This window comes from Sturnira hondurensis, unplaced genomic scaffold (genome assembly GCF_014824575.4).
Source record: "Sturnira hondurensis isolate 20B ecotype Veracruz unplaced genomic scaffold, ASM1482457v3 Scaffold0009686, whole genome shotgun sequence".
NCBI classification, from domain to species: Eukaryota; Metazoa; Chordata; class Mammalia; order Chiroptera; family Phyllostomidae; genus Sturnira; species Sturnira hondurensis.
Window position 1 is genome coordinate 390,726 of NW_028082317.1, and position 9,871 is coordinate 400,596.

At 36.4% G+C, this 9,871-nt stretch overlaps 1 pseudogene; it reads right to left on the minus strand.

Moving 5' to 3' along the window:
- Positions 1–6,980: 6,980 nt before the first annotated feature.
- On the minus strand, positions 6,981–9,545 carry LOC118994666 (eukaryotic peptide chain release factor subunit 1-like; annotated as a pseudogene).
- Positions 9,546–9,871: the final 326 nt, after the last annotated feature.

Here is a 9,871-nt window from a genome sequence, read left to right on the forward strand (position 1 = left end):
TTATTTTTAGCACCTATTTTATTCCCTTTTAATGTACTGATGTCAAATAAATATGTATATTTTAAGGTAAATGTGATAAAATGTTTAATTATTTTACTGTTTTCTAAAAATACATATGTATAACCATAGCCTATATGTATTATTCAATCCCAAAACCTGTTTTGATTCATTTCTTTACATAGAAATGGAGAGTCTCACTGACATATATGATTTTGTATTATTCTCAGCCATACTGCAAAGATATACTTACATTTTAGACTCTCAACCTACTATCAGTCAGGGTACACGAAGCTAGGCTGCATGATGGTAACAACTCCAAGACCTCAGTAGGTGTAACAGAGATTTGTGTCTCACTCATGTCTGACTTGGGTCAGGCAGCTGTCTGTATCCCAAATGTATACTAGGGATGCAGGATGCTGCCATATGAAACATGGAAAGGAGAAAAGAGAGAAAGGTACAGAGATATTTATAGTCAGGCTAGGAAGTGGTTTCTGCCCTCCCTCCCATTGGTCAGGATCTGGTCACAAGGCATCACACTAAAAGAGAAACTGCCTAATGTACTATTTTGTGTGCTAGGGAGGAAAAAATAAATAGGATTTGGTGAAAATACATCATTGTCTGCTATAATTCCTGATTTAAATTTGGCAATAAGTTTGGCAGTAAGTACTCCTTGGCAATAAGTTTCTGTATAAAACAAATACATTTTTTGATGGGCTGTGAAATAATTAAAATTGTCTAACAAGGTGGCAGAAGAAAATAGTTATTCAATGATGATGAAAATTTCTCTTAGTGAACTCAAAGTAAACCCTATTGGCTCATGAAATTCAATAGAGGGCACTGATACTGATTCTTCTTTGGGTGGACCACTCTAGAACAAAGTCCTGCTTCAGACTGGAGAACACTCCACCTTTGGTTTCTTCCAAATGTATTTTCAAGGGAAAACAAAGTAGATGGAGAGGTAACTGATACATCATATATATACTTAACATATCAATCAATATAATTATGGACCTTATTTGGATTTTGATTCAAACACACTATAAAAAAGTGACACTTATGAGCCAATTAGAAGTTGTATGCTAACTAGGTATTTTATGATATTAAGTAATTATTAATTTTTAGATGTGGTATTATAATTATTTCTTTAAAATGATATTTTATATATTTTAGAGATATGTACTGGAATATTTAAAAGTGAAATGATATGATGACTAGGATTTTCTTTAAAATAAGAAGGAAGGCAAGTGGATGGTGTAGGAATAAAACCACACTAACCTTGAGTTGGTAATTGTTGAAGTCGAGGCATGGATATGAGCACATGCACATGAAGATTTAAATGTGGTTAAAAGCTACAAACTTCCAAGTATAAGGTAATCATTAGAGATGAAATGTACAACATAATGACTACAGCTAGCACTGTTGTATGATATATATGAAAGTTGTGAACAGAGTAAATCCTTAAAAGTCGCAAGGCATCACAAAGAAAAAAGATGATTTTGCTTTTACTTTTTATTTTATCTATTATGAAGCAATGGATGCTAACTAAACTTGGTGTGACTACCACTGCACAATATATATAAGTCAAACCATTTTGCTGTACGCCTTAGCCTTATACAATGATGTCTGTCAATTATATCTCAAAACTGGAAAAACTGTCTGTTTTATTCCATTTTGTTTATGTTTTCTACCTATTTCCCACAATAAAATTAAACGACCCCCCAAAACATGATATTTCATTATCAGAGGGATTACAAGTTTTTTTTTACTCTCAATTCATTGCTTCAATTTCTACATCTGTATTTTTCTTCCTGCTTACTTTGCTTTTTAAAAAAAGTGTTTTAATCTATTCATGTCAACTATAGTTTTACCAGGCTTATCTTTAATAATTTCGATAGAGAACAAAGATGCTTAAAAGTGAGTACATGCAAGGGGAGGGGGAAGGCAGATAGCAGGGGAAAGAAAAGAAAGGATCAATCAAAGAACCTGTAGAAGGACTCAAGGGCAAAGACAATGGTGAGGGTGTTGGGAGAGGATTGAATGTGGGAAGTGGTGGGTGGGTGGGGCAGGGAAGAATAATGGGAGGGAAATGGAGACAACTGTAATCAAACAACAATAAAAAACTTTTTTAACTAAAGTTAAATTTAAAAAGTGAGTGTATGCAGCAGGACAACACGAAAATTGTACCCATGGTGAAGTTGCCCAATGTAAAGAATCAATGCTGTCCCACACATCCTAGAGTGTGAAAGTGATGTGTTCATTAATTGCCAGGAGAGACTCATAAGTGGCCAATTAAAGAATCATTCCTTACCTTTTTACTCCCTGGACATCTCCTTGGTATTTTTATGATTGTTTGAAAAAAAGCCAAGTCATTTTCTTGAAAGAAGACTAAACTATTTAGCTTAGTAAAGTTGAGAGAACCTCTGCACAAACAAACAAACAAAACCCCACTTTTTATTTCTGATCTGGCAAATCGTGTCAATTCAATTATGACTGTTAGAACAGGCCTGTGGGTGGGGAAGGGACAAGATACTGTTACTGAATGGGTACCCCCCCAGGTTCCTCTGTACTAGGTTTGCTTTGCCCACTGCCTTTAGGGATTCGAATTATAGCTATCAATGCCAGAGTTTGGTAAAAAGGGAAGGAACTATTTACTCAAAAGTTATACAGACATAGAGTAATGACTTAATGTCTTCGTTAAAATCCCAAAGTCCCTTAAAACATCCACCAATACACACAGTCCTTCCTCACTTTGCCCAGTCAGGGGTACCATATCTCAGGAAAAAAAATAGAAGTCTTTGGCTCAGCTAGCCACCAGTTCTTCTCAGGAATCTGTGCTTAGCTGCCAGGCCTCCCGAGGTTCCCAGAACCATTAGCTGTGTTCCTGGGATCTCCAGTTCTTAATCCAAACCCGAGTGGCACCTTCTCCTGGCCCACCAGCAAGAGTCCTTTCACTCTTTTCCTTCCTATAATGTCTCTTCTTCGTTCTTCCAAACTACTAAGAGAGAGCTCTGCATGGCTGCTACGTCTTGCTTTCCTGCTTTCTAAGCCACTTGGTTAATGGAGCCCTAAAACCACGTGGTCTGCTCCACATGGCTGCTGTGTCTGGATTTAAATCCCATCTCCAATATTCCTCTGCATCCCCATTTCCAACTCCTCCCGCAATTGGTCACACCTGCCAGTATTCCCATATTTTTCTAGCCTCTCTTGGCTGCCATAGTTAGTCTGGACAGGCGTGGCCCAGGTGTGGAGCAAACCACCTCCGATTTCTCACACAAGCACTGTAACCAGGGGGAGCTGCCTCCCCGTTATGTCATGGGTCGAAGTCACTCCCATCTCTCTGGCTCAAAGCATGGCCACAGTTACTTAATATATCCATAAAGCTAGCCAGCTGTTATAAATATATAAAATAACCTCATTTGCATATCAAGTAAGAAGCTGGCCAACTGTTGATCTTTGCAAAATAACTCTCATTGGCTCTGCTCCATGTGTCCCATCCCCCAGTTCAGACTTGTGGCGGTGAGGATATCCTATATTTCATATTTCCTGGACACCCTGCGTTCTGGACCCCATTACAAATCCCTTTTTGGGGGGTGGCCCTGGGTGCACTCTGTTACATGACCAAAAATATTTTTCTCCATGTATTGTGTTCAGTGGTCCTTATCAAAGGAATAAAGCTCTATTTTGGGGTGGAGAAAGAATATTTATAAAATTATAGTTTATTGTTTAAATCAGACCAAATGCTATTTACTTTCCTTTCCAAGCTGAGTTTCTCTTTCTCTCTCTTAAATTTAATCTGATTCCTAATGTGTAACACCAAATAATTGTATTGTATTTCAGTCTGTTTAATTGAACCATAGACTGCCCTTCGAAGATGAAGAAAACTATTTTGAAGACATTTCAGTATACTGTGTCTTTTTGATATTCTGTGACCCTTTCCAATTGGATTTCCATTGTTTTCTCAATATGATTTTTTTTTTGTCAAAGAAGAAATGTCTCCATTCTCTGATCATTCTGATTGTCTAGTCCAGGCTCTTCTTGTTATACCCTTGCATTCAGTTAAATAACCTCTAATGTGTTATTCTATGTCTTGTAAGCTTAGAAGATGCCATTGTGAATTATTGAGAGCTTGGAATTTCACTTAGAAAATAATGCCAATATTAGCTCAAGGAACTTGGAAAAAACTAATTAGCTTCCTCAGATCAACAATTCAGATTTGCAGGGAATTCTTAATAATAAACACTTAGCAACATTGACTTAGAAAACTCCCAGTGCTACTTTAAACAAATCCCATGGGCTCCATAGATAGGAAAGTCAAACTAAATTTGGCAATTGCTCAAACAAAAACAAGAAAGGAGATTGTTCTGTATACCTACTAGACTTTCCAGAGCCTTTAGCCAATCAGACAGATAAAAAGTGTTGACTGAGTTTTCACTTTTTAAATAAATACACGAAACAAAAAGATATGGTTCTGGACCCACAGAACTATTACTATATAGCATGTAAAACTGCAAGATCCTATGATATTGTGCCTGGATTCTTATGTGCTATAGGAGTATTTAGGGTCAAATGTTGAGAGAGTTAAACATAATGGATGACGAGGAAAGTAGTGGAGTAAAAGACCGACGATGGATGGTAACAAGATAGATATTTTGATGGATGAAAAGTTTTTTAAAAACTTTGCAAGTGAAACCTAGGGGAATCAGTGCTTAAGACCATAATCATCATCTTTCTTTCTTTCTTTCTTTCTTTCTTTCTTTCTTTCTTTCTTGTATGGCAAAGAGGCCAGTTTCTCCTGAAGGACATCTCCATCTTAAAGGTGGAGGGTCAGAGGCAGTGAGAAACTGAAAGATTCCTGTCCATCCTTATTGGGTTCATTCTCCTTGGCTGCTTCCAGTTGGCCCCATTTACCCCACACCATTCCTTTTTCCTTTTCTGACTGTTTGTTCTGCTGACTGCAAACTGCAGCATCAGGACTTTGGAAAAGGCTTCCCATTGAGTCTTTCACCAGCACCCATCAGTTGCCTGAGGTTAAATATTTGTTATGTATAGTGGTTTATTATATCCAAGTGATTATGATTCTTTGCTCAAACTCTGAGATTGAGTGGAGACTGTCCAGCTCTCTCTTCTAAAACTCTTCATTGACTTTCCACCCGGCATTATCTCATGACCTTGGATACCACTCAGAGACTAAGCATTGATTTCTTGGGTCAGTCAGTCAGAAGAATTAATTGAGCAATTGACTTGTGACAGTCATCCAGTCAGACACAGAGATAAAAAGATGAATCTTTAAGGGGTTCTGGTGAGAGAGACAGAATCATACGGAGAAATATTCACTCTGAAACTGCTAACGCTGAATTTTATACCTCTTCTCTTGAAAGAACCTCTTCCAAATCCATGTAGTAGCTAGTACTTTTCTTTTCCTTTGAAAATAGGTTTATTTAGCTCTAGCCTGGTGGCTCAGATGGTTGGAGTGTCATCATGGTAAATCAAAAGGTTGCGGGTTTGATTCCCAGTCAGGGCACATACCTAGGTTGCAGCTTGAATCCTCGGTCAGGGTGTGTATGAAAGGTAACCGATTAATGTTTCTCTCTCACGTTGAAGTTTCTCTCTCTCCCCCTTCCTGTCTCTCTAAAATCAGTAAACATACCTTCTGGTGAAGATTTAAAAAACAGGCTTATACAGATATAATTGGCATGTGATAAACTGCAGATACTAAAATGTATACTTTGATAAGTTTTGACATGCACATATGTCTGTGAAACTATCAAAATGATTGAAATAACATGCACATTCATCAGCTTTCAAAAGTGCCACGTGTTCTATTGTATTCAGGAAACCACTGATCTACTTTTTGTCACAATTGTTTGAATTTTCTAAAAATGTATTTAAATAGAAAATACATTTTGTACTCTTTTTTGTTTATCTTCCTTTCTTCAGGCATAATTACTGAGACTTAGTCATGTGGTAATGTGTGCCAGTTCATTCCTTGTTATTGTTGAATAGCACTCTGCTGAATGAATATATTGCCATTTGTTTAACTCATTAATCGACTGACAAACATTTGGATTTTTCTAGTTAGGGCGATTACAAACAAAGCTACTATGAGCATTCATATACAAGCCTCTATGAACATTTGTTTTTATTTCTTTTTGGTCAATATAGAGGAGTGGAATGGTTGGATCATATAATAGATATGTGTTCACATTTTGAAGAAACTTTTGCTTTCCAAAGTGATTATAATATTTGACATTGCCAACAATAATGTGCCAAATTCAAATTCCTCTATATCCCCATCAATACTTGTTATTATCAATCTTTGCAATTTTAGCCATAAAATGGGTGTGTAGTGGCATCGTATTGTGGTTTTAATTTACCTTTTTCTAATGGCTAATGATGTTGAACATCTTTTCATGTGCTTATTTGCCATTCCTACACCTTGCTAGGTGAAGTGTCTGTTTATTTTTTCCCAACATTTCACCACGTCTATTTCTTTTTATGTTGTCTAAGCTGAGAATGGCATGTAAATGGGTCACTGCGAAATGCAGCAATTCAATTTTTTCCAATCAAAATAAGAAACAAACCAGTATGATCTCATTTCTATTAACTTTTGAAGGTTTACAGCAGTTAAGGTATTCTTGTTTCTATGTATGAAGGTTAAAAAAATATTTTTGTTTTCAGTAAAATACAAGGACAACCAATTTCACCACTGAGTAAAAGTGAAAACTGGGATTCTTGTTTAAACTTGTCCAAAGTGGCATTTAAGAACTTGTAGGCTGCTGCACTGACACCATGACAAACCAAAGTGTAGGGTTGGGTCTGGCTTTGTTTTCGTATTCTTTTCAATATCCAATGCTCACAGACTAAGTCCTAGAAATGCTCTGATTGTAAGGCAGGGATCTGTTTGGATTCTGCCACAGGTATGCTCCTTGGGTTGGATGCTGGAGGGTGAGGCACTTTTTGCTGGACCTGCTGTCGACTACCTAGTAGTCATCGAGGTCAAAAAATTCATTGTCTCTTCCTTGGTATTTTATTCCCTGAAAATCTACTCAGTGCCACAAGATACCTCCAATTCCACCAAATCCTGTCACAAATTGGGATCCTTCTTGTGATTTATATGAGGCAATTTCCAGTGTAGCTCCAAACTTTTTACAGTTGTTAGCAAACTATTCCAGCAGGTGCATGCTCTCAATTAGTTCATGCTCTTATCCTGTCTCTGTCTGTGAAATGAGATTCATCCTTTCCTTGTTCTGGAGTTAGATAGAGAATTTTCTCATCTTCTGTGCCTTGGCAATAAAGAACATACCTCATTATATACAGATTTTCATAGACTATTAGAATTCCTACAGTTCCCATCTCAAAAGCCTTCAGGGTATCTTCAATTCCAAAACAGTATTTGCCCGTGTACTGGCTGATTTCATCAAAGTAATGTCCTACTAATTTCTTCTCTTGAATTAGAGAGTACTTCAGTAGATAACTCAATCACTTGGTGGAATCCATTTTCACTACCATTGGATATATCAACTAATTTCAAAACTTTTGATTACAACCTCTGATCAGACATGTCAGATTAACTTAGCTCAGTTTTGAAGTCAGCCCATCCAGCTAACTTTCACTCTCTCCCAAGAAATGAACAGCTGCACAGCAGTCTCAGCTACTTTCCAAGCGTAGTTGCTTTTCCATTCTCAAACAGGCCAAAAGGAAGGCGGACTGACCTCCTCTACCACGTTTTTTGGGGAGACCCATAGTGAGTTTTTGTAGGACTTCTCTCGTGTTTCCTTAGAGTGCACTAAAAAGTGCACCACTACCATCTATTACAATGAAGCCAAACCTGCTGCCATTTGAAAGTAGTGCTGTGAGAACCTCGGTATGAAATTTGTCGTTACACAATACAATGATGTATTAATTGGTTTGAAAAGATTGGAGTCAATGTTGATTTTCTTTTCCTTTCCTTCTTCTGTTAAAATTGTACCACAGTAAACAACCAGGGCATTTGGAGGTACTTTGTTGTAAAGTCTGAGTCTTTGTTACACAGATGTAATGGTCTGCAGGACTGAAAGGCAGTTTACTCATGACTTAAGTGGTAGACACAGTTCCAAACTAATCTGCCAACATCTTTGGCCCTGCAGGAATGATCAATGATACCATGCCTGCGCCATTGCCACGGTCTGCCTCCAAGCTCTTACTCAACTTCTTGACCTTTCAGATCTCCACTTTTCTGACAGCAGCACAGGGGTCCTCCTCCGTCTCCTCACCTCCTCCTCCCCAGGGGCCGCCCAGTCACCGGCTGCAGCTGCCGATCCTCCCCAGCTGTGGCTCTGCTGTGCCTGGGCTGCGGCTCTGAAGTAGAACAGCAGCTCCCTCTCTCCAGGCAGCTGCTCGTGTTGCAACCGCCCTCCTGGGGTCAGTAGTGAAGTGTGTTTAAATCCCTTCCCTCCATTTGCTATCGACTTAGTGGTTTCTGATTACTGAGTTTGAGAGTTTCCTTTATATTCTGAATACATGTCCCTTATCAACATGTGATTTGCAACTCTTTTGTATTTATAATCTCAATTGTTATATGCATACATTCTCAGGATTATTATCTACTCTTAATGAATTGTCTTTAAATAAATGACTTTATTTGTCCTGAATATTCGTTGTTCTGAAATCTATGTTATCTAATATTAATACAGTGACTCTATTTTTCTTTTTATTAGTGTTAGCATAATGTATTTTCTATACTTTTAATTTGTGTGTGTGTGTATACTTAAAGTACATTTCTTTATGCAGCATAGTTTTTTTTTTTGGTCTAATTTGATGACCCTTACCTTTTAATTGTGCTATTTAGACTATCTATGTTTAGTGTGATATTGACATAATTAGGTTTAAGCTAATAATTCTGCTTATTTTTATTTGCCTCATTTGACTTTTTGTTCATTTTCCTTTTTTCTGACTAATTTTGGATTTAAAAAAAACTCTACTTCACCTTTTTTGTTGGCTTACAAGATTTAACATTTATATTCAGGTTATTATTTTAGTGGTTTCTTCGGGGAATATAATAAAATGTTCAATATTATGCCACTTTACACAAACTACAAAAATGTCACAATGATATATTTCCATTCTTCCTCTTACAAATTTTCTGTTATTGTTGACACATTATACTTATATAAATGTTATAAACTCCACAATACATTGTTAACTTTTGTTTAAATATTCAGTTTCTTTCAAAAAGTTTTTAAAATAATATTAAATATCTTCTATGTTTATCCATGTAAACATTATCATTTCAAGTTCTCTTTGCTTCCTAATGTACATCCACATGTCAACCTGATATCATTTTTCTTTTTTCTGAGGACTTCCTTCAGCATTTCTTACAGTATGCGGTTGCTAGTGACTTCTGTAAACTTAGAAATTATTTTAGCTTCATTTTAATAGATATTTTGCTAGTTATTAAAATCTAGATTGATAATTTTTCTTTCAGTACTTTAAAGATGCCATCCAGCTGTTTTGTCATTTCCATTATTTCTGATAACAAATCTACTATGATTCTTACCTTTGTTCATATCTGTATAATGTGTTTTTTCTCTTGTCACTATTACATATGTTTTTTAATTGCTGCTTTGATTATGGTGTGTCAGTGCAATTTCTATCATGTTTCTTGTACTTTTAGTTTGTTGAATTTTTTGCATCAGCAGGTTTTTTATTTTCATCAAATTTTGAGAATTTTTGTCATTTTATCTTTAAATTTTTTTCTTCTTTCTGTCAGAAGAGTTCAATGATACATATTTTAGGCCACTTAAAGTTTTCTAACAGCTCAGAGATACTCATTTTTTTAAATTCTTTTTTAAAAGTATTTTATTTATTTATCTTTAGAGGGGAAGCGAAGGAG